We start from the raw sequence: 25,661 nt of genomic DNA on the forward strand, positions 1-25,661 counted from the left end.
TCATTAGGATTTGCATTAAAAAAAAAAAAGAAACCTGATGTACATGTAAAATAACAAATGAGTATCTGTGAGCACGTAGGTTTCATTTTAACCCACATCCCGTTTCAGGGAACTTTAAAATCTCCAATGCGTTGCTTATCTTTCTACCTACCCTACCACCATCCTACTGAAGTTTATCATCCTCTTATTTTCTACATAATTTATGTTAGTATTTTTAGTTTTGCAGTTATTGAAATTTACATGGAGTAAGAACATGTTCATTTGCCAGGTTTTTAAAACATTACAAATATTCTGTGTGGTAGGCACAGCTATCATTCACTCATTTTCACTAACCCAGAAAATTCTCTTGTGTGGATGTTACCCATATATACTTACCCACTCCTCTATCTATGCATATTTGCTTTGGTTTCAGGATTTGTATTTCTCAAATGTTGCTGTATGAACACTGGCTCTTGAATAAAATTATTCCATGTATTTGGAGCTATACATTTTCATTTGTTCAAGTATCTACATTACTGCTGTATTCATATTGAATATAAATAGGCATTTTGAAAACAATTAAAATAGTTTAATACTGTAATGTTACTTCAAGTAATCATTATTGGAAATTGTATACAATATGCTAGTGTAGAAGCATTACATCTGGCTCACAAATATGCAGGGACTTTAGTCACCGAGAGAACAAAGTCTGCAGATAGAATTTGAAACTCTTGAAAATATTGTATGAAAAATGTGAAACAATTTAACATATTTTTAAAGAGAGCACTTGTGCCTGACTGGGAGAGGGGCATAAGGAGGGGAAGAAAGAATGTTAAATAGGCTCCACTCTGAGTAAGGTCACAACCCTGGGAGAATGGTCTGAGCCTAAATCAACAGTTGTATCCTCAACTAACTGAGGCATGCAGGTGACTCAGATTTAAGTATTTTTAAATGATTTTATTTTTTCTGAATTTATTCAACAAGAAACTTGGAATATTAATTAAAATTAAGGTCTGACTACCAATTTTTTTGACGACCTATCTTTCTTCCATTTTGTTGTTGCTATTCTGAGAGTCTGTGAGTAGGTTTGGATAGCTACCTTCTCAAAATTAAGTCATCAATAATGAGACTAAGTCTCTACAAGCTTTCTTCTCTTTGGAATGCCTTGGTACTTTGAATGGAATCTTCTATTAGGAAGACAAGTGCTTCACTCCATATTTATGATAAGACTAGGATAGGGTTATTTTTGCACCGTTAAATGGTATATCTGTGGTATATTTAGGAATAATGTGTTTATTTTTTGGGGTAGATTTTAAATAGCAGACCAGTATTGTAATGTTAAGAAAAAGGCAAACTGATAGATTAGTTGAATACCCAATAAAAATGAAGTATAGATTAACAACAAAATATACCTACTGAATAAATCTTCAAACAGTTTCCTGTTATGAAATATACATGCAGCACAATCTATAGGTTAGGCCCATGAATTGTATCCAGTCACACCCAACATGAGCCTTGACTCTGTTTAAGACTATATAAAATTGAACAAATTAAGTCTCTCTGAACTGAATTGTTTGATCTATGTAATGGGGATGAAAATAGCACATAATTCATATAGTTGTTGGGGAATTAAGTGAGATTATATATCAAAATACTCTTGGAGTGTCTGACATAAGTGCTAAATACATGTTAGCTCTTATGAAAAGCACTCTGGGAAAATGTCATTCCCCAGTGAAGTGTAATGAAAGTAGAACATTCTTACATAAATATGTCAGCAAAAATCCACTCCATTTCAAAAAAAAATTCTGACAATAGCTTTCAGGAACCAGAAAAATAAGTAGTCTTGCTGAAAACAATATGCCTATATTGACTTATTTTAAAGGGAGAAGCTTAAAAATGGGGAAAAAATGCTTGGAAGGAGATGCTATGTGTAGCATTGTACCAGAAGTAACTGGAAAGAGCCAAAGTAAATGGATTTAACTAGATAGTCTATTCAGAAGCTATTAACAGTAAAAATTCTGAAGATTATGGTAAGACATAAAAATGCTTACAGCAGAAGTGAAAAAATCTGATAAGAAACTTGTGTGTATATATTATATATTGTGGAAAAAACTCTGTAAAGATAGACAAGAAAGGACACAGTGTTCTATTGACACATGACCATGAATAAGAACTGATAGGGATTTACGGGGCGCAGGCTACTAACTTAATATCAAGTATTCTTGGCTTCTAAAGTAATTCATTTTGGAGTTGCTTGTGAACATTTCCTAAGGGCTTGCTTTAGTCCACATTAAATCAATTCTGTCTCCTCCCATAGCTAGCAATCTTGGTCAACAATTACTCTCTACGATTCATCTTTATGTCTCATCTAGAATGTGGCAGTAACAAGTTGACTGAATATAAAATACTTTGGGGAAAAAAAAGCTAAGCAAGAGATGTTGGTGTGCCAAGTGTGTTTTCTGAGCAGTACAGCTTTGTAATTGTGCATGGACTACAAAGACATTCTGTCTCATCTTTCAATTGTTCAGCCGCCAGACAAACTTGTTTTTATATAACAGGATTAAAGGTAGGACTACAAGTACAAACCTAGTTTGTTGGCCCAAACAAGTTAGGAGTTTGCAAAGGTGCAAGGACATGAGAATGATGTGTAGAGCCTGGCAGTTAAATGACAGATGGTATTACTCATGTTGTTAGTCTTCAGGCTCCCAAACTCCAATCTTCATCTTCTCCGTATAAGATAAGGTTTTTATAAGGAATATTATCTGTGAGAAGTATTTATCTTGAGTAAGCCTGCACAGACTTGCTTTATTTCACTTTCGGTTTCAGACTCTCACACCTCTCTCCTACCTTTCTCCTATCAGAAGAGTATAGGTCACTGTTGTGAATTATTTGCATGACTATTGAATTGACAAAGGCAATTTTTTATTCACAAAATGAATCTGCATTTAATTTAATTTTAATTTTAATTTTTTAATGTGCTTATTTTTGAGAGAGAAAGGCAGGGAGGGGCAGAGAGAGAGGGAGAACACAGAATCTGAAACAGGCTCCAGGCTCTGAGCTCTCAGCACAGAGCCCAATGCAAGGCTTGAACTCATGGCCCACAAGATTATGACCTGAGCCAGAGTCAGATGCTCAACCAGTTGAGGTGCCCAGAAGCTGTACATTTTAATAATGATACATTCTGTGATGGTACAAAGAGAAAAAGAAGATGGAATAGTATGAAGGCAAGTTTTTACCATAATTCATAATTCCACTATCGAGTCGGATATTAACATACATAACAGTAAAGGTAAAGGTGTGATTGACAAATCAACTTCACTTAAAAAAGAATACAAGTGTTTATCATTATAGTCAAACATGTTGTGTTAGTATGAGATAGCTACTATAATTTCTAAGATGGTCCATTGAATGGTATAAGATACTACAGAATTTTTCTACCTGTATTAGTTGAACAGGGAATAAGTGGATTCATGGTCTCTTATTTGTCAAACAAGATGACCCTTCTTTCAATATTGGCTGTGTATTTAATGATACAAGTTAAGAACTAGAAGCGACTTGGAACATATTAAATTTAGGGCTTGGAGTAGTCATTGTTACCTAAATTCTTGTTAAAAGCAAGGCCTTCTCATTCTGTACATTGTTGTTTAGTAGTACACCAGCCACTCTCCCTGGCCTCTGAGACTGCTTCATTTGTTTCCTCTGCTGAAGAGCAGCCAGGCCTCAAATAGGTGACACAGTCAGATGCTGCTTTGCAAAAGCAGTGCCACCAAGTGTGCACAGAAAAATGCCTGGCAGGGCTTAGATGGTCCTTCGAAAGAAGCCGTTTAAAGAGCTCCTCAAATCTGCCGTATCAAGCCCCAAAGCTGCAGGAGTTGGTCATCCCCTGAAGCTCTACTCTTTGTCTCCTTGTCTCTTGCTTTTAAGAGATTGATGGAGCAGGAAATAAGTGAAAATCATTGACTACATATTCTTTGATTTCATCCACTTAATATTTGGACTTAAAAATAATTTGAAATGGTCAAATCATTATTTTCATATGGGACATTTATTAGACATTCACTGTGGGGAAGAGCACTGGGTGTTGTATGGAAAACAACTTGACAATAAAATATTGAAAAAAATATGAAAAAAAAAGACATATGAAAAGATGGTCAAATTTATTGACTTGTCTCACATGAATTGAGACCTACCTTGTGCTTGGCACTGGGCTATAAGACCTGGGGGTACAATAAAAGTAAGAGATGCCATGCTCCGTTTTTAGAAACTTAAAAGCCACTGTGACTTTGTTAGAATTCTCATTGAAAATGGCTTCCTCTAAAGAGCTTGACAAGGATTATTAATAGGTTTTGTTTTTAGCTTCTTTGTGTTTGTGTCTCCTCAAGCATACCTATTTCCCGTGGCACTTACTCATACAGTATTTATGAAAAAGGTGGTCCGAATAAGAAAGTGAGTCATGTGAACAAAGCTTCAATTTAAAGTCAAAAATATATAAAGAGGGCATGCAATTTGGTCTGAGATCCAGAGGCTGAAAGGATGGTGGAGGATTCAGTTTTGCTGGTTTTCAAATTATCTGGGATGTGGCTTCACTTAACAGGTCATGAAAATAAACCGTTGGTTGGCAAGGCAACAGTTAAAAGCACCCCTCTCCCCATTTTTGGTATGTGTAACATTGAATCACATGCCAAACAAGAATGTGTAAATAACAACCTAAATGATCTGAGTTTCCCTAGTTGGTATGTGGGGATGACCATACACACGCACAGATGTGCGTATTAGGAGGGCATGGACAGTAAAAACATGTTACCCCATTACTAAAATTTGGCTGTTAGCCTCCAAATTAGAAGTGTCAGCTGCAGATTCACCAAGCACCCAGAAAAGCAAACTATACAAAGCATGCTACAAACTTGGCTAAAATGTACCCGTCAGCCGCCTCATATTTTTAGTGATGTCCTTCTGATAAAATCAGAGTAGTATGTACAAGTTACATGCCAGAATTTTTAAATTTATATCTAACCATATGTTTTCCCCCTCCAGTATTTCTTTGCCATACATCTCTCAAAATAAGGATCATCCTGAATACCATGTTCGTCATTTCTTTGATGTTCTGTATACATTTTTATTGCAGTTATATGTATACCTAAAAAAGACATATTTTTGTTTTAGTGGTTTTAAGCTGTGTAAAAAGGGTTTATATTGTATGTAATCTTCTGGGCCATTACATCTTCTTATATTATTTCTCAGGTACATTCATATTTTATGTCTCACTATATACTTCATTTATTTTGACTCCTGTATATATTTATATATGTTTGATTGTGTGAATTTACTATAGTTAATTCATCTTTTTCCCTCTGATGGGATGTTTCTTCGGAATATGACAGTGTCTACATATTCGTCTCTAGAAATATTCCCAGAATCTGGAGGATTCTTTCAAACTTAACCTGCGAATTTTTTTCTATCTATAGACCCTGTAATGATTATTTCCAGATATTGGAATACTTTAAATAATGTTGCCATGAACATTCTTAGATGTGTGCTGGGTATGCAGGTTTAACAGTCTCCCTCGGGTACTACTTAAGCACAGAATTGCTAGGTCATAGTAACTTTATTGTTTTCTGGAGTGATTACATCATTTTACAGTTTCACTAGCAAAGTTTAAAAGCTATTCAAGATTCACATCCTTACTAAGGCAAATTTTACTAAGACAATTTTTGCCAGTCACATACATATAAAATTATGTCCTTTTGTGGTCTTGATTTGCATTTGCTAGGTCACTGTCTACTCTCTTCATCTTTATTAATAGATGTAATTCCTTTAAAATGCCATCTTCATTGATACATGTGGTTCCTTTAAAATGTCATTCACATCTTTTTTTCCTTTAATTTTGAAAACACTGTTGGATGCCTGCACAATTTTTTCTCCTCTTTGCTTTATTACTATGAGCACATACCTTTTCTTTCTTATTTTTCTTTTTCTTTTTGTTTTTTATTCAGGGAGGGAAGGGGAAATGTGACCAGCTAAAAATTCCTTTCTCTTCAGATTCCTTTCTAGCTAGTGATGGTCACATAACCCATTTAATTGTAGCTATTGAAATCATTACTTAATAAAACTACTCAGGGGTGAAAATTTAATATAGGTGTGTTTCTTTTCATCTTTGGCCCATGCAGTTTGAAATGGGCAGAATTATTATTTAGAACTTACAGTATTTGATGAATTACTGTACTTTCCAACTTTGAGATACATCCAAAGACAGAAGGATCCATCTGGGGAAGTACTGAGATCCCAACCACTGGACACACTCTATGTTGTAGTCTGGTCTTCTCTGTCTCTCACTTTACTTCTCAGTTAGTGACTTAGCATGAAGGGTTAATGTGGTTCTTGAAAGGCTGAAATGGAAGCACCTGGGTGGCTCAGTCAGTTAAGCAATTGGCTTCGGCTCAGGTCATGATCTCATGGTTTGTGGGTTTGAGCCCCGCATTGGGCTCTGTGCTGACAGCTCAGAGCCTGGAGTCTGCTTCAGATTCTGTCTGTCCCTCTCTCTCTGACCTTACCCCTGCTTGTGCTGTCTCTCTCTGTCTCTCAAAAATAAATAAAAACATTACAAAAAATTTAAAGAAGAAAAAGAAAGGCTGAAACCAATCCTGGCTCTTGATGTGAAGCACATGATTAAGGCTCAGCCAAACAGCTGATTACAGTTAATTGTAATTGGCTGTTGACTGAGGAGGTGACTTAAGTTGACAGCCTATCATAGTGTGCCTAGGACTTTGATTAACAGGACAAAGTTCCTCTTGGATGTGAAGAAGATACACTTATGCCTGAGGACTGTTGGCTCTTGACTAAGCCTGAGAAGGTTTACTTTGAGGATCATATGGCATCAGGGAGTAGCATGTAGAGACTGGATAGAAGGTGCAAGTAGTATCATGGGCTTGTTTTGCCACCGACAATAATTCTTTAGAATCCATTTTATTTCTGAGCTTCAGTCATATGAAACAATAAAGTATCTTCATTATTAAAGCTAGTTAGTTGGGTTTCTATTACTTGAAATGCAAAAGTATTCTAATGGGTACATTTAAATATATACTGGGTAACACCATAGAAGAGATGTTAGAAAAGAGATTCAGGTTATAAACGTAGTTAAACTGAATGGTCTTGAAGAAGGCTTTTAATTCTGGAATTCTAATAGAGGATGAACCTAGGTTTTTGTACTTCATTACCTCCACAGGAGGTGAGAAAGGTTAACTAGATTTCCTTTAGGCTGTCTACATGCCATAAAAATGTAAATTAGGACTACCTATTTTTCACCTCAGTTTTATTATCAAATGATTAGTAAAATGTTCCCTTTTATCTAAGATGGCTTTTCATTCTAATAAGGACATTTATTTCCAAATAATTCTACTTAGAATATTGAATTCTGGGTAGGATCTCATTATAATAGGTCAGTATTCAGAATAAAAGAAAAAGGTATGAAAGAGACCTGACAAAAGATTTATGCAACATAGGGTTTAGGCAAATCATCTTTGCCTTTGTTACACTGTTCCTCTTTATCCATTAAAAGAAAACAAAACCAAACCCTACATATGTTGTATTCGATCTCATTAAGCACTAAATATCTCTTCTAAACAGGAACATATCTTTTCTTTCTGGAATAGATATTTGGGTTGAAGCTTAATATCATCCAATTATCTTGGAAGCATAGTCTGCACTGAAACGGACATAAAATTTGGGAAGTATGGATACATCTGGGAACCTTACTAAACTGCGTGGTGATGTACATTAAGACAACCTCCAGCACTGACAGATGTTACAGCTCAGTGGTGTCCATAACCAAGAGTGACTACTTTCTTAAATGAAAAAATAATTCATGAAAACATGAAGATAGAACCAAGGTAGGCAAGACAATGGTGCTTTCTCACCCACTTATTGTCCAATAAAAGTTTGGATCATCCCTGGCATAGTAAAGGGAAAGGCTAACTCCAAGGAGGTCACCACCTGAGCTCGCTGGGATCCTTTCCAGAACAGGATGCCTGTGTTACAAAGAACTTCTGTTGTCTTCTTCCTGGAAGATGTACTTTAGAGCTTCACAGTTTTGGCAAACATGCCTCGATTCCCGTTGTCATCTGTTCTTTTCTCCTCTGAAGAATATCACCTTTTTCCCCATTAATTATACAAGTTCTCAAGCTTTAGAGAAGACAGAATCTGCTAAAAGCATACCCACTATTATCATGTATTTCAGTAACCTTGCTAGTTCTTCATAAAGATATTAAAGCTCTCTGCACTGAGTCGAATGAAATGTGTTGTCTGGCATTCATGCTTGACCAGTGTGAGTTTTGAGCACTGAGGGCTGAGTATGAGGGGGTAAATTAACAAGCTTCATAGTGACATAGCTGTGAGGCCTGGATTCTCAGAGGTAGTTGTAGTGATCTTCAGAGTGCAAATGACTCTACGATTAAGACAGTAACTCAAGAAAGCAGTTCAGATCATTTCTCAGCAGCCCCTTTTATTCTGCACTGTATTCGTATTCTGTAAACTATTGAAGTACTTGAACAGGGTTTGTTGTTTTTGTTATTTTATATGTGCATTGAAAGAACAACAGGGGACCAGTGTTTAAGTTAAAATGTAGTCTTTACGAATAGACTTGGCTGCTTCTGTATGCGACCTACGGGAAGATTTAATCTGAGGAGATGGCTTGTGTCACCAGCTGTCACAGAACCTGTGGCCTCTTCTGGAATCTGAGGCAGCTGCTGTGCTGAAATCCGATTTCTTTTTCATGGGGAAATGAGAATATCATTGGAATTTATTTTCTTTGAAGTGCTTCAGCCTTTTTATTTCTAATTTCAGATGTCCGCGGCCTATTTGGAATGACTAAAAGATGCAGAGAATATTCCACTGAGCTCTTAATATCTGGGGTATTCCCCAGTAGCACGAATGTTTCAAGCACAGCTGTGGGGAGTGGGCATTCATTATGCCAGGTGCCAGTAAATTCCCAAGGAAAACACGCTTCAGGCCTATGTGAAGGTTCCGTGTTTTCTCTTGCAAAGTGATTTATGGAAAGTTTCCTACAAGGAATATGGACTCTGGACTCCATCTGTGACACCTTAGACCCTTTCTCCCAAGCCACGCCTTGAGTAATACATATTCAGCCTCACTAGAGTCTCTACACATGCTATCCTTCCCTCCCGTTACTCCAGTAGCTTGGGAATCCCCATTTCTAGAGAAAGGTTTTCCTACTTAAAAATGGCTGACTATGCAAGGGACCTTCTCCCAAGTGAACAGAGGCCCAGATTTCCTAAATGTACTTCTTATTTTGTTTTTACATCATAAATTCACTTTAATATACAGTATATGTCTATTAAAATGTCGACCATATATATTATATATATCTAGACTTCCTATGTATTTTCTGGAATAAAAATAACACAATGCAATATGAAACTCTGGGATAGAGATTAGAGGATAATCTGGCTTCCAATTCACTTTGGTGAACAAGCTCCAAGCAGAGAGTGGCCTGTGGTGGGCTCTGCCTTAGTAGTTTGAGAAGAGTCAGCATGTAATTGTTAGGAATACAAGTTTGCTAATGCCATGATACCAGAATTATAGTGAACTTGGGCATGTCCCTAATGCGTCTCACATTTTGACTAAACTTTAAATGGTGACAGTAACAGTGCCTTCTTCAGAGGACTGCTGTGAGACTAAAGGGAAGCCACACATATAAGGTGGTTAGCGTAATATTTACTCTTAATAAAATTAACCATGGTAGCTCAGTTCACTGAAGAATGCTCTGCAAATCTTAAATTACTCATCATTATAAGTAAGGAAATGTCACAAGTTTACAGGAAAGATAAAAAAAGTGATAATGTCAACAAGCTCCCCTCTTTTAAAATTTATTTATTTATCTTTCTTTTAACACTTTTTAACATTTATTCATTTTTGAGAGACAGAGACAGAGCACAAGGAGGGGAGGGGCAGAGAGACAGACACACACACAGAATCTGAAGCACAGAGCCTGAAGCAGGGCTCCAATCCACAAACTGTGGGATCATGATCTAAGCTGAAGTCGGACACTTAACCAACTGAGCCACCCAGGCGCCCCTGTTTATATATTTTTTAAATTGATATCCAAGGTAGTTAGGATATAGTGCAACAGTGATTTCAGGAGTAGATTCCTTAATGTTCCTTACCCATTTAGCCCATCCCCCCTCCCACAATCCTTCCAGTAACTTCAGTTTGTTCTCCATATTTAGGAGTTTCTTATGTTTTGTCCCCCTCCCTGTTTTTATATTATTTTTGCTTCCTTTCCCTTATGTTTATCTGTTTGGTATCTTAAAGTCCTCATTACAGGGAAGTCATATGTTATTGTCTTTCTTTGACTAATTTCCCTTAACATAATACTCTCCAGTTCTGTCCATGTAGTGGTAAATGGCAAGATTTCATTCTTTTTGATTGCTGAGTTATACTCCATTGTGTGTGTGTGTGTGTGTGTGTGTGTGTGTGTGTATGTGTGCATGCGCACACACATGCACACCACATCTTCTTGATCCATTCATCCATTGATGGACATTTGGGCTCTTTCCAGATTTGGGCTATTGTCAATAGCACTGCTATAAGCATTGGGGTTCATGTGCCCCTTTGAAACAACACACTTATATCCCTTGAATAAAAACCAAGTAGTTCAATTGCTGGGTTGTAGGGTAGTTCTAGTTTTAATTTTTTGAGGAACCTCCCTCCTGTTTTCCAGAGTGGCTGCACCAGTTTCCATTCCTACCAGCAGTGCAAGAGGGTTCCCCTTTCTCTGAATTCTTGTCAGTGTCTGTTATCGCCTGAGTTGTTAATGTTAGCCATTCTGACAGGTGTGAAGTGGTATCTCATAGGGGTTTTGATTTGTATTTCCCTGATGGTGAGTGATGTTGAGCATTTTTTCATGTGTCTGTTAGCTATCTGGATGTCTTCTTTGGAGAACAAGTCTCTTTTAAAAGAAAACCTTTGGGCAAAATAGTGCCGTAAATTCCAATTTATATGTATCTATCATATGATATCTATGATTGCTATTTGATTAGTAAATACTTAAAAAGTAATAAAGACTTTGTGAAATATGTAATGATATGTAAATTTTAAGTGTTTTATATTTTTAAGTTTATTTTTGAAAGAGCGTGGACGTGCAGGGTAGGGGTAGAGAGAGAATCCCAAGCATGCTTCACTCTGACAACACAGAGCTGGATGTGGGGCTCGATCCCATGAAGAGTGAGATTATGACTTGAGCCAAATCAAGAGTCAGAAGCTTAAATGACTGAATTACCTGGGTGCCCTATTCAGTATTGTTTTACTTCTCACATTAACCATCACAGTTCCTATTGAATCCTTGAAAGGCTAGGGAGTGGACATGGAGTAAGATGATGAGGGACAACATAAAGACTGAATCCGAAAGAGGAGAGTTTAGAAAAAAATAGCCAGTTATTTAGTATTAACAGATACATGAAGTAATATGAGAAAAGTGATTGCATTGTTATGAACATATTTGCTCATACAACACTATGGGATGGTCTTAGTAAAAAACTTTCAAATAATAAAATACTATGGCAATGAGAGGGCTACCAAAAAGGGTGGGGGGAGGAAACAGAATTCTGAGAGGCTACTTTTCCCAAACTTTTATTATTTTAGAAAAATAAAAAGTTATAATTTCTTTCGACAAGTATTTTTGATTTTCTACCATATGCTAACATTACATAAGGAGACTAGAATGGAAATGTGATGTCAAATGATGTAAAAGATAAAGCTGATGTCTTATGAGAGACCGTACAGAAAAATGAAAGGAAGAAATAGGAAAAAATAAATAGGGGCACCTGGATGGCTCAGTCAGTTTAGCGTCTTGCTTTGGCTCAGGTCATGATCTCACGGTTTGTGGGTTTGAGCCCCGTGTCAGGCTCTGTGCTGACAGCTAGCTCAGAGCTTGGAGCCTGTCTTCGGATTCTGTGTCTCCCTCTCTCCCTGACCCTTCCCAGCTCCCACTGTCTCTTTCTCGCTCTCAAAAATAAAACATTAAAAAAAGAAATAAAAAAGTGAAAAGGAGGGACAGAAGGACAGATGGGAAGGTAGCCCCCCAAAAAACAATGTTTTGTTCAGTAAACAAATTTGGTAAAGCTCAAGTAGCAGTTCATAAGGTAGAAGGAGAGGCTGTTTCTTCTATATAATGAAATGAAGAGTGGCTGGTGCAAATTTTCGTATAAGCAGTCCCGTATTTCACTGGCCTCTCAGAATTCAAAATTAACTTTGCAGTGTATGGATCCCTAAATATATCCTCCTGTCTCCATGTAGGAGCGCTGGTTATTTTCACACTTGAGCTGAATAAGGCACCCATCTCTCTCCCCATCAATTAATCTGCCGCTGTACACTTTAATACATTATTGTGTCTTGTAGCCGTTATACACCAAACACTGTTCAGAACAGGCGCACTTTGATAAGAAATAAAACAGAAAATTGACACACCTGCCTAATCTCGGGGAGCCCAGATGCCTAGTAGGATGACAGAGAGTGGAGATAACCTACCTCGAGGCTGGGTGGAGTGTGATAAGCGTTACCTCAGCAGCACTCGAGGGAGTAAAGAGGCATAGAGAAGGATAAGAGTGATTTTTTCTGTCCAAGGTTTTCAACGAAGCTTGCTTCTTAAAGTGCACCCCAAGTCTTTTCTCTCCAGGCTGGAATTTCACACACTTTGAGCTGAAAGAGTTTAGCTCTGGTTCAGAATGCTTTTTTTTTTTTTTTTTTTTTTTTGGTAAAATAGAGGCGCTGATTCTCAAGTCTACATTCCATGCAGAAATTCTCCATCTCTAATTATGAGCCTTTAACCATTAAATATGTACAAAGCTGATCAGTTGAAGGCATAACAAAATCTAAGTATTCAGCTTCACTCTTCTTGAGGTATTTGCCCCTGAATTCATTCTCTTTCACTGATTAAGGTGACTCAAGGGCCAAATAAAGACTGGAAAGGAGAGGACTTGAAAATATGTGCAAACAGCATTTGTGCCCATAAGCTCACGGGCTACCATTGTGTTACTTTTGTTTGGTATATTGCCCAAAGAAAAGCATTTGAGATTCACTCAAACTTGGGACATGATTTGTATTTGTTTCATATTATTACATGACTAGAACCCGCAGTGACATGTAAATTGAGTATTTCTGTCTAAAGCCACATTCTAGAAGTAGCACTCTTATAATGTACTTGGTGTATTTTGGGTGAAAAGTCATTATAGAGAGAAAAAAGTCAAAGAAGTCATTATATAAAATGTTGCCTAACTCATCAAAAACTGAATTTGACAACTGAACAGTGGTTGTGTGAGGCAATTCTGTTTCGAGACTTATATGTGTACCTACATTTACACAAGCTATGGCACAGAATATAGAACGTGAATTCCACATTCATTGGGATGCTGTAAAATAACCGATTTGGAGCTTTTTAACAGCCTCCTCCTGGATAGACCATTCAACACCCATACTACATTGCAACACATCCCCAGTCTTTAGAGTAGTCGGCTTTACTAGAACAGTGTGAGAAAAATTGATTTAATGTATAGCTTGCTCCTGCCACCTTAGAGTTATAGCCCTACCTTTATATTTTCTCAAATTTCTATGACATTTTCTGTGGTCAGAGAAAGGAGGAGGGATATGAGGAAAGAAATGGGTAGAAAGAAGACCAAGATCTTATACAAGGGCTCTGATTTAAATGTTTTTTTCTATTTTACTATTTAACCTTAAAAAATTTTTTTTGAACGTTTATTTATCATTGAGAGTCAGAGAGAGACAGAACATAATCATGGGAGGGGCAGAGAGAGACACACAGAATCCGAAACAGGCTCCAGGTTGTGAGCTGTCAGCACAGAGCCCGATGTGGGGCTCAAACCCACAAACTGCGAGATCATGACCTGAACAGAAGACGGACGTTCAACCAACTGAGCCATCCAGGCGCCCCATAGCCTCTTTTTTTTTTTTTTTCCAACTTGGGTAAGAACACTTAACATTTATTCTCTTAACAGATATTTTTAAGATTTTATTTTTTTTAATAATCTCTATACCCAAAGTGAGGCTTGACCTTAAAATCCTGAGATCAAGAGTTGGCTGCTCTACTGACTGAAACAGTCAGGTGCCCCTAATCACACTGATTATAAGAATGATGTTACATCCATGACTAAACCAGCCAAGTGCCCCTTAACAGATTTTTAAGTCTACAATATGACACTGTTTATACGCAGAGTATCACACAGCAAATCTCTAGGACTTACTCTACTCATCTTGCGTAACTGAAATTGCGTATAAGTTGGTTAGCAACTCCCTCTATCCTCTTCTACTCTGGCATCTAGCAACCACCAATCTCTTTACTTCTGTGACTACTCTGCATTGGTAGAAAACGCTGAATAAAATTGATAAAACTCATTTTCTTATTTGCTTCCATGATCTATTTTACATATGTCATATAAGTTGATTCAGGCAGTATTTGTACTTCATGACTTATTTCACTTAGTGTAATTTTCCAAGGTGCATGCATATTGTCTCATGTAGCAGAATTGCCTTCTTTTTAAAGACTGAATATATTCCATTTATGTATATACCACATTTGCTTACCCCACTCATCTGTCAGTGGACATTTAGTTTGTGTTCACAACTTGGCTCTTGGAAATAGAGTGCTGTGATGAACATGGGAGTGATAATTCTTTCAAGATCATGATTTCATTTTTCATGGATAAACACCCAGAAGTGGAATTGGTGTTGTATTTTGAAATTTTGGGGGAACTTTCATACTGTTTTCTACAGCAGCCACACCATTTAAGAGCAATGTTCTTACCCAAGTTAAAAAAAAAACACTAACTGTGCAGGTCTTTCAGTTTATCCCTATCCTCACCAACACATACTGTCTTGGGTTTTTCTGGTCATGGCCATTTTAACAAACGTGCCATGATAGCTCATAGTGGTTATAATTTGTATTTCCCTGATGATTAATGATGTTGGACATCTTCCCATGTACTTGTTGGTTATTTGTATCTTGTCTTTGGAGAAATGTCTGTTTCAAGTCTGTAGCCTGATTTTTTAATGTTAGTTATTTATGTTTTCTGCTACTGAATTGCAGGAGTTTATTATATATGTTGAATATGAGTCCTTTATCAGAAATGAGGTCTGCAAATGTTTTCTCCCATTCTCCCACGCAATTATTTTCCTTGCCATGCAGAAACTTTCTAGTGTAATGTAATCCCATTTGGCTAATTCTGCACTTGTTACCTGTGACTGGAGTCCTATCTTAAATTTTCAGTCTTTCACCCATTTGAAACCTAACAACAGACTTAAACAGAAAACAAAACAAAATCAATAAACACTGAACAGAAACACTTATTATACTATTAATGAGAAAAAAAGTGCTTAAAAAAACTTACATTCTCATAAAAATGGCAAGTAATATTTTGTACATAAGAAAAATGTGAAGTTTTACCATTCCCCAATTCCAGAGCATTTCGTTAGGACTGACATCTTTTGAAGCTATTTGTTCAAGGGCAGAGATTTGTTTCCCTTTTGTTTGTTTGTGTGTTTGTTTACTTTTGTGAGAATAAGAGGGAAGGAGGGGCAGAGAGAGAGGTAGAGAGAGAATCAGAATCTCAAGATGCCTCTGCACCGTCAGCTAGAGCCCACAGAATCTAGAGTCCCAGGTTCAACTGACCGAGCCACCCAGGTGCCCCAAGGGCAGAGCTTTTCTAATTGAAAAAGGGTGTCTGGATTTTAAATCCCATTATTATGCTTTGCAGGATAATAGGGAATTAGGCACTGTAATCAGGACACAAAAGAATCACTGCTAAGTGACAGTAAAGCAGAAGCAATTCCGAAAGGAAGCATTTTATACATTTTTACTTCAGGAAGAGTATCAAGAGTCTACTGATAAAATTTGGACAGGTTGGTAATATCCACTGCCAACTAAAATAAAGATTTCATATAATCATGTAGTGTTAGACATTCATTTTCAGAGGAAACTTGATTTCATTACATATAAAATGAAAAAATATGAAGACAGTCATTTACATATTGCTTACTATATTACAACCCATAGAGCCACAATAGAATAAGTAACTTATAATTTTATTAACTATAAGCTATTTGAATGGCTAAATGTATTTAAAACACAGCATAGTTCTCAAGACTTGCTCAAATTACTTCTTTTGATATTTGCCTGTGACCAAACGGAAAAACAGAGCCAAATAAAGTGAAAGAAAAAATAGTATGTATTATTATCTCAATAACATATTATATGTCCCAAATATATATTCATTCACTCTTTGACAAAATAAGCAAAAAATGCCAGAACGTTTAAGCTAACAATGGCATATTTTAATTATGTAATTAGGAGAGGGCATTTTAAGAGCTTAGGTTTTCAAAATGTTGTGAAATTCTATCACGTTATTTTTCTTACTTGAGAATTTTGAAACAATTGCCTGAAAACAAAACATGGGCATTTTAGCTTTTCCCATCAGAGTTGTAAAGCAAACCTTTTATAAAATATTCTGGTAAATGGGCAAAAGGCCAATCAAAACTGTTAACTATGGTTTTAGGTACAAGTAATAAAAGTCCCTAAAGACTTACTTAAAATAAGCCCCCATTATAGCCCAGGGGTGGAGGAGGAGGTTAGCAGGAGCTCACCTACAGCTACAGCCCTGGGCCCTGCCTGAGGCAGCTCATCATTTTCACCCTAGGTAAGCTAGCAGCAGGCTGCCTAAGAAGAGCACGTTCCAAGAGTTTCCACTTAAACCAGGTGAAAGGAAAGCATATCATTTAATAATTGAGAACCCCGTGAGTTGGCCAGCCTGACACTTTTTCTTTTTTTTCACAAATGCAAGTTGCATATGTGTAAAATATATGACATGATTTGATAGACATCTACACACCGAAATGAAATGATGCCATAATCAAGGTAATTAAAAAACCCATCACACCGTGTGTGTTTTTGTGTCACGAGACATTTAACGTCTGTTTTAACGTCTGTTTCTTAGTAAAGTATAAGTGTTCAGTACAGTGTTAACTACAGTGACCGTGATACATGTTAGATCCCCAGAACTTATTCCTTTTATAACTGAAAGTTTGTATCTTTTGACCAAGACCCCCTCTCACCCCCACACTGAGCCTAGTGATCGCTGCTGTACTCTTTGATTCTGTGAGTTCAACTTTTTTGGATTCCATGTATAAGTGAGATCATCCAATCTTTGTCTTTCTGTGTCTGGCTTATTTCACTTAGAGTAATGGTTCCAGGTTCATCTACGTTGTTGCAAAAGGCAGGATTTCCTTCCACTTTATTGTTTTAATGCCATCCTGACATTTCTAACCTATCGCTTTGCTTTCTACATGAATTCATTTATTCAACAAATAATGAAAACTACAACTGTTAGATGATGCACTTTGCATATTGGAGAGAAGGAAAGGTGGGGGCAGAAAGGTCATGTGGAGAGCTATTTCTGTACCTTATTTCAGTGTGGATGCTTTGCAGGTGACGAATGATACAAGCCCTGCCTATCGTAAGGCAGGGACTGTATCAGAGCCATGATGAAAGATCTGTCCCAGGGTCATTGATTGTAGGTGCTGGGTCAATATTCAGGTAGAAATATACCTGGGAACAGAGTTCAGGAGACATGGTAGAGATAAAGAGTTGAGTAGAAGTTGTGTGTCTTATTGGCTTCATATGAGTGAAATTGGCACAAATATATAATTTGAAAAATTATTTTGATATCAGTAATTACTATTTATGAGCCCTTTATTATGTTCGGGCCTATGAAAAGTACTTGACGGAAATTTTCTTAAGTCTCTCAGGAGTTCTGAATTTGTTACTGGTCTTAGCCTTCTTTTCATAAATGTGGTCTGCCAGCTAGTGGCAGGATTACCAACCAGAACTGACTCTAATTTGCGTGTTTGTGCTCAGATCTTAACCCTGTCTCCTCTCAATCCCTGGATGAGTATCTGTACGTGATTGGTGCCCAGTCCATATTTAATGGGTGACTGACTACATACTATTTGTAATACAGGACAGCCTGAAGTTGCAAATTTATATGGGAGGTGGGGGGAGAAGGTAGGGTGTGAAGGGTGTAATGCTTAATTTAAAAAATTAATTGTAAAGATTAATTAAAAAGTAGGGTCAACAGGGTGGCTCATTTGGTTAAGTGTCAGACTCTTGATTTAGGCTCAGATCATGATCTCACAGTTTGTGGGTCGAGCCCCACATTGGGCTGCATGCTGACAGTGAAGAACCTGTTTGGGATTCTCTCTCCTTCTCTCTCAAAATAAATAAACTTAAAAAAAAAAAGAAGTAAAAAAGGCAACAATAGCCAACCAAATGCAGTAGGAAAGAAAAGATTTAGAATGATACAGTAATTTGTGGGAGAAATAAGGCAAAAAGAGATCATAACTTGAGGGAAATTTTTTGCTCTGGCCTAACTGTTCTGAATTTGTAATAAATGGGGTAATTGGTTTGCAATTCATTTAAGGTTTCAGGGATAAATTGGTCTCATTTGAGGAACACGAAGATATTTGCAGCAAAATTCTTTGGGTACAAATGGCAATTTTGTAGCATGTTTCATGGTATTAAACATCTATTCTTTACAAGGTCCCATAGCACATCCCATGGAAGTTTGAAAGTCCATGGGAAAGACGTTTCCCTGGAGCTGGGAAGACAGGATGAAAACGTCGCTAATTCTCCAAGACCTGCCGTGATCTCAGGCCTCAATATCTCATTTCCTTCTTTCTTTGCTCGTCCTCCCCATCCACACTGGCATCTTGAAAAGACCTTTTGCACTTAGCCATTTGTTTCCATTTGCTTTTTTACTGTCTGGGTCACTCCTCTCAAGATGTCACCATGGCTCATTCTCTCAGTTTGATCAGGGTCCTGCTGAAATGATAGGTAATTAACAGGAACCCCTTTGATTCCTTAATAACAAATATCCATATTTACCTAGTTCCACCCCTTTATTTTCCCCTAAGGTACTTACTACCCACTTACCCATGCTTATACAACTTGGATACATGATGCATTTATTTATCATTGACTGGCTGTTGCCACCCACTAGATTGTGAGTTCTCTGGGCAGAGGAACCTGTTCTGTTCATGGATGAATCTTCAGTGCCCAGAACAGAGTTAGGCATGTAGTAAGGACTCCACAGATACTGAATGGATAAAAAATGAACTGATTAAGATACATGTAACCGTACCACAGCCAGACTGTTAATGCAGGTGATAATCACTATGGAAATTCACAGGACACCCTTGGGTATGTGCCTTCTCCTAAAGTTTTCAGTGTGACAACTGCTCAAAGAGAGGGATTTTGTCTTGGGAATATCTGTATCCAGTGACATGTCTCAAGGATTACATAACATACTGCATTTATTTGGTATCATATAATTTGTGGAAATGTTAGATCTCCAAGAGGAGATGCATCCTCAACACGTCCTTGAAAGACGGATGAGATTTAAGTGAGTGACAAGTACAAGAGATGGCATCAGTCTTGTGAATCAGATGCACATGAAGATAAGCATAATTTCCCTTCACATGGAGTCGGGATATGCTGGCAAGAGCAGAGGCTCACAGTTTAAAAAAAGAAAGTAGAGAGTGATAGGCTTGGGGATGCATTCTACAGGGTTTGTATTGACAAGGACATGGCATGTTAAGTTTTCAAATGAGGCATCTACTTTTTGAGCATGTGACAAATGAGTCGTATATTTGAAGAATGTATTTGACTCTTAAGTTCATGCACATGCATTTCTGGTCAGTGTACCTAGGATCAGAGTAACTTTGTTTTGGGGATGCATATTGTCCACTTCACCAGATTGGTGCATGGAAAAATTAGGGTAGAGTGAACAGATATTAAGTCTGTAGGAATAGCCTGGATGGGTGGGACAAGAATAGAAAAGAAGTGGGTGTGAGAAACAATAGAAATGGTGAAGAGTGGGTGTTACAAAAGGGGTCATGGATAGAGATGGTATTAATTTGGTTGAGAAACTGGCTTTAATGGGAAAATCAAAGTTTAAGGTAGGAAAGAGAAACCCAAAATGAAATGGCAGCACACTGGTGACAATGTGGCCAGGACGTCAAGGGACATGCCTGACGTTGGAAATAGACGTTTGGGAATTAGCAACACATAGTTGACAGTTGTGCTAATATTCCCAGAGCATTTGGGATTTGTGGTTCTCATCCTCCATTTATATAAAAGAAGTGTTTATGGAACACTCATTTGCCAAAAATTTCTTCTAGGCACTGAAGATGAAGCAGAGACCAAGCAGAATAAATCCCTGCCCTTATGTACTTGACATTCTAGTTAAAGGCTGTAAAATAAATGGCCTGTCAGATCTATGGGTGATAAATGAAAGGGAGAAAAAGCTGGGCAGGAGGGCAGGGATAGTAGTGCTGAGGGCAGGAGGATTGTAATTTCAAATAGAGGGGTCCGGGCAGGTCTAGAGGAGAGGGTGAGCAGCGTCTGGAGGAGGTCTGGATGTGAGCCTGCTGAAACCTGGGAGAGCAGCCTAGAGGAAGCCCTTACCCCACTCCCCATGTTTAAGGAAAAGCAAGGACACCAGCGTGGCAGGGGTGAGAAAGAAGTAGAGGAGTAAAGGGTGAGCAAAGGGCCTTGTCTTGCTTGGTGGGCCAAACTTGGGGCTTACTCTGAATGAGAAGAGAAGCTAGAGAATAGTTGAAGCAGATGAGGCACATAATGGGACTTGTATCTTTTTTTAGGTTTATTTATTCATTCTGAGAGAGAGAGAGAGAGAGAGAGAGAGAGAGAGAGAGAGAGAGAGAATATCTTAAGTGACCCCCATGCTGTCAGGGCATAGCCCAACCCAAGGCTCAAACTTAGGAACTGTGACATCATTACCTGAACCAAAATCCTGCCGCTTAACCAACTGAGCCATCCAGGTACCCCAGGAGTTGCATTTTTTAAATGGATCCTTCCTCTTGCTCTGATCATTATAAAGGAGTGAATCATCTGGAGTGGAGCTAGGCTTAATAGTCTACTCAAAGGCATTTTTGTTAAGACAAAATAATTTACCAGTTGTGAGTTCCCCAAAACACCATCCTTTTAGGTTTCAGTTAAACTCCCCTTATTTCCATTCAAGCACATCTCCAGCATTTTCTTTAGCATTTCTCAGCAACTCACATAACTGCTGCCATGGAAAATTTACCACTAGGAAGCTTCCTGGCTTATGGAGAAGATAAATTACTAATTAATCATCTATTCTATTGACTCTGTGTTCTCAAGTGCAGATACCATTGACCTTACTAGATTTTATTTCATTTTTTATGTTTTCTTTCTTTTTTTTTTTTCAAGTTTATTTATTTTGAGAGAGAGAGCAGGGGAGAGAGAATCCCAAATGAACTCTGCACTGGCAGTGCAGAGCCTGGTGTGGGTCATCGTTTCAAGAACAGTGAGATCATGACCTGAGTTGAAATGAAGAGTCACAGATTTAACCAACCAACTGAGGCACCCAGGTGCCCCTTTGTGTCCTTTCTACTAAAGGCTAAGGTAAATGTATTTGGAGAAGTGTCTCATAGATTGCCTACATGTTCCTCTGGTTCCAATTAGTTAGAATTAACAGTCTCTTGAGGATAGCACCCGTTATATCCTATATAATGCATGCACGCGCACACACACACACACACACACACACACATTATATATTAAAATTTGCATTTAATGGCTGTGTTACTAAAATAGCAGCAAACTCCAGAAAATTCTAAGCAGGACTTTTGAGGCACTTATTGTAGCAAACTTTTGAGGCACTTCCTTTCGTGTTGAAATTGATCTTAAAATCTCTAGAGTTCAAACCTAAATTTAGCTCAGATACTGCAAATAATTGTGAAGAGAGAGCTACTTCTGAATTTAGATTGTTGGGGTTTTCTTGCTTAAAACCACTTAAGCATGAGGAAACAACATGTCTATGACATGGACAAGCCTACATGTCTGTTGTCACTTTTGAGTATGTTCAGGGTTTCTCACAGTACGTTATGGTGTCCTGTAGGAGTGGCCGTGTACTGGCCCAGTGTTGATAGACCCTGTAAATGAACAGACAAAAGCTACATAATACCTGCCCAGCCCGAAGGTAAATGAATCCAGCACATCTAGAATGAGTTGTAATTGTCTTTTATCTTTGATAAAAGTGTTTTAATAATGTGAAATTTTAAATTTGTATAACTCCATCAACTAAGTAAAATAAAACTTGCGATTTATTATGTCTGCTCCTTTGCTTAGGTCATATCAAATTATCATATGGTGATTTAATACAACCAAACTGAAGTGAGGCCGACACTATGTGTATTCTCAAAATTACTAATCAGAGTTTCTAGTTGAGTTGCAACCCTCCCTTCCCAAATTAAGACGAGTTGAAATAATTGAGGATAATGATCACTATGAACTCCTTTTGCAAACAAACCCTAAAACCCCTTGAGTATTTGACCTGGGGTGCTGAGGTCTTTTGATAAGAATATTTATTTTTTCTAAAAGAGAGGCAAACCTAGAAACAGACTCTTAACTATAGAGCACAAACAGAGAGTTACCAGAGGGAAAGTAAGCCGGGAAAGGGGGAGGGTGGAGGAGAGGGGAGGGCTAAAATAGGTGTTGGGTAGTAAAGAGTGTGCTTGCTATGAGTACTGAGTGATGTGTGGAAATACTGAATCACTATATTGTACACCCAAAACTAATAGTACACTGTATGTTAACTAAATGGCATTTAAATAAAAACTTTGTAAAAGCCACAAAAAATTAAAATTGTGGTTATAAATCTCATTTTTGTCAAACATTTCTCTAGAACAGCCCCCACTCTCAATAAATAAACTGACTTTATAGTTAAGATTGTGAATTAGGTAGAATATATTTTCTTCACTGTTTCCATATTTAAGTAGAAGACATTAAAATGTTCAGATTCTGATAAAGGCACGCATAAAAGACATACCTATTTGGTTTTGTCAATTCATAACATCATCTTTCATTCATGCTCATTATTTTCATTGTTTGGGACTCCTTGGGATATTTAAAAATTCACATCCAGTAAAGTCCCTGCTACTCTGGGCCAGGGGTATGGGCTTATGAAATTTCTAAAATAGTAAACAGGACTGTTGGGAAGAATATGGCTTTATATAAAAATGACTTAAAAATCTGGGGAAAAGTGAAATGTTAGAAACATATGTTTTCCTGATAGGATTTTCAATGAAAGCAGCAAGGAAGTGGTTCATCTTCCTCCCCAGGAAATAAAATGCCAGGTCTATTTCTAACAATTTCCCATGATAATACTTGAGAGATAGGAAGTGGATGGAAATCAGTTCCTGATCTGATTTGACTGTTTTTGTCATTTACAACTCCATAGTTACTCTGCTTACCCAGGCCAGCCTTCCTTGGGTATCCTTTTCTATCTTAATGTAATAACTTCCACATGCATGGCTGGGGAACTACTTGAGCATGCTGGCGCATTAAGTGTTGATGTGTTTTTTCTTAACGCTTTGTTTAGTAAAAATACTGATAGAAAACATATTGTGTGAAAAGGTCATGGATTTGAAAGGTTTGCTTCTGAGAAAATCCCTAAAATGTTTTGTTCTAAGAAGGACTTTCAGCTCCACACAGATCATAGGAAAGATGAACCAGATCCCAAACTTCAGATATAAAAGTTAGAGAGAACATGAAATATTGCCTGGAAGTTTTATTGCAGTGACTCACAACTGCATAACAGTTGCCTTTGTAGAAAACAGACACTCTGGTACCCCCGCCCCCAATGCCTCTCATCTTGGAGATTGAAAAGGCATTATTTATTTTTATTAGAAAAGAGCACTGTTGAGGAGGAGAACCATGGGAAATACAGATACTTTCAGTGCTGCATGGTGAATGTATTACATAATACCTACCATACAATAAACTCTGAATAAGTAATTGCTGCTTTGTGAGTTGACAAAAGAATGAAAGAATGCAGTTTCTTGATTTGTCTTTTTTAGTAGCACAAGAAAGTTACTTGGATATTAAATATTATTTAACTCCATTTAGCAATTTGTTGATTCATTAAATGGCCTCTTACCTGCAATGGACCCAATGCTACTCAGGTCCTGGGGAAAAATAATAAATCAGAGGTGAAAATAATAAATAATAAATAAATAAATAAATAATAAATCAGCCCTGATCTCATGGTGTTTGCTGTATAATGCACCTTGCTATCAGAATAAAAGCGGTGGAATTATAGATTGGTATGGGAAGGGGAAAAAGTAGTTACAAACAGAGAAGGAGAGAGACAAACTTTAAGAGACTCTTAAATACAGAGAACAAACTGAGGGTGGATGGGAGGCTGCTGGGGGAGAGGGGAAAATGGGTGATGGCCATTGAGGAGGGCACTTGTTGGGATGAGGGCTGGGTGTTGTATGTAAGTGATGAACCACGAGAATCTACCCCAAAAGCCAAGAGCATGCTTTACACACTGTATGTTAGCCAATTTGACAATAAATTATCTATATATATACATATACAAAATAATGAACTACTGTTGTGGACTAATTTAGAATTAGATGGGTTTTCCAGTTGATTAGTGCCTTGCTTAGCATGTTATCAGTTCTGAAGTTGAGTTGCACATCAATAGTGTCTAGAGGGCTTTGTGAAATAACCTTTCCAACAGCCGTGGCTATGGTTCTGAGGAGAGCTTTGGGGATACTGAGCCAACATAGCATCTGAGGACAGGATGAGGGATGCCTCATCTCATGCCTTCTGCAACCAGAGATCTGCTTCACTGCCTGAGAACTGCAGAGACCGTGTTGCTTGCAGTACACAATGCAGAGAATTAAAAGACCTCAATAAAGAGGTAGAATTAGATAGAGCATCTTTCCAAATAGACAACTTCTCCCAAAGAAGGGGAATCTCACTACATAATTCTCCTCATCACATAGAGGTGAAAAACAGTAAGGAAACTTCATCAACAAAAACAAAACAAAACAAAAAAATCATGTTGTTTTTGGTGTTTGAGGAGTGAAGAGGGTATTAGAATTGTTCTTCGCTTTTTTTTTGTAGTCAAGAATGATATGTATGAGTTAAGTAATAAGCATGTCCAATTTATTTAGTCCATTCCCCCATCTTACCATAACAGCCTAAGAGACTCCATGTAAGGGTTCTTGTTGAACTCATAAGACCTCCAAACCATTAAAGTTAATAATAATTATTATCAGTTATAGCTTTACCTTGTAAGTTTGGGTGATTTGTTATACCGCAAAAGATAAGTGATGTTTCTCTTACACTTTGCAGTTTTGTGATGTTTATTGCTGAAGGAATCCAGATTGCTTTTCCTGTAGCATTACCCCCCCCTTTTTTAAACATGTTTCTCTGTTATGTGGCTCATTTTGAAAATAAAATTTTGTGTTGATAACAATAAACAAAAATCAGTGCAGTTTGGAATCACGAATCCTGGATGACTGTGGTGTATTGCTGCCTGGTGGAAGATCAAAGTATTTTTGTTTGCTTGTGAGTTTTCATACAGCTTCAGTTTTTGAATTTCATAATTAATAACAAAAATAATGGCATAAAGAGTAGTAACATATGCCTAGAGTTTTATATGAAGAAAAACTAGGTGAACATTTACTGTTGTTTTCTCTCTTTTGAAAGTGCTATTTAGTGAAAACTTGGAGTGATCTTTTAGTTAGGCTTCTGTTAACCAAGGAGA

This window comes from Suricata suricatta, chromosome 2, assembly GCF_006229205.1.
Source record: "Suricata suricatta isolate VVHF042 chromosome 2, meerkat_22Aug2017_6uvM2_HiC, whole genome shotgun sequence".
Lineage (NCBI taxonomy): Eukaryota > Metazoa > Chordata > Mammalia > Carnivora > Herpestidae > Suricata > Suricata suricatta.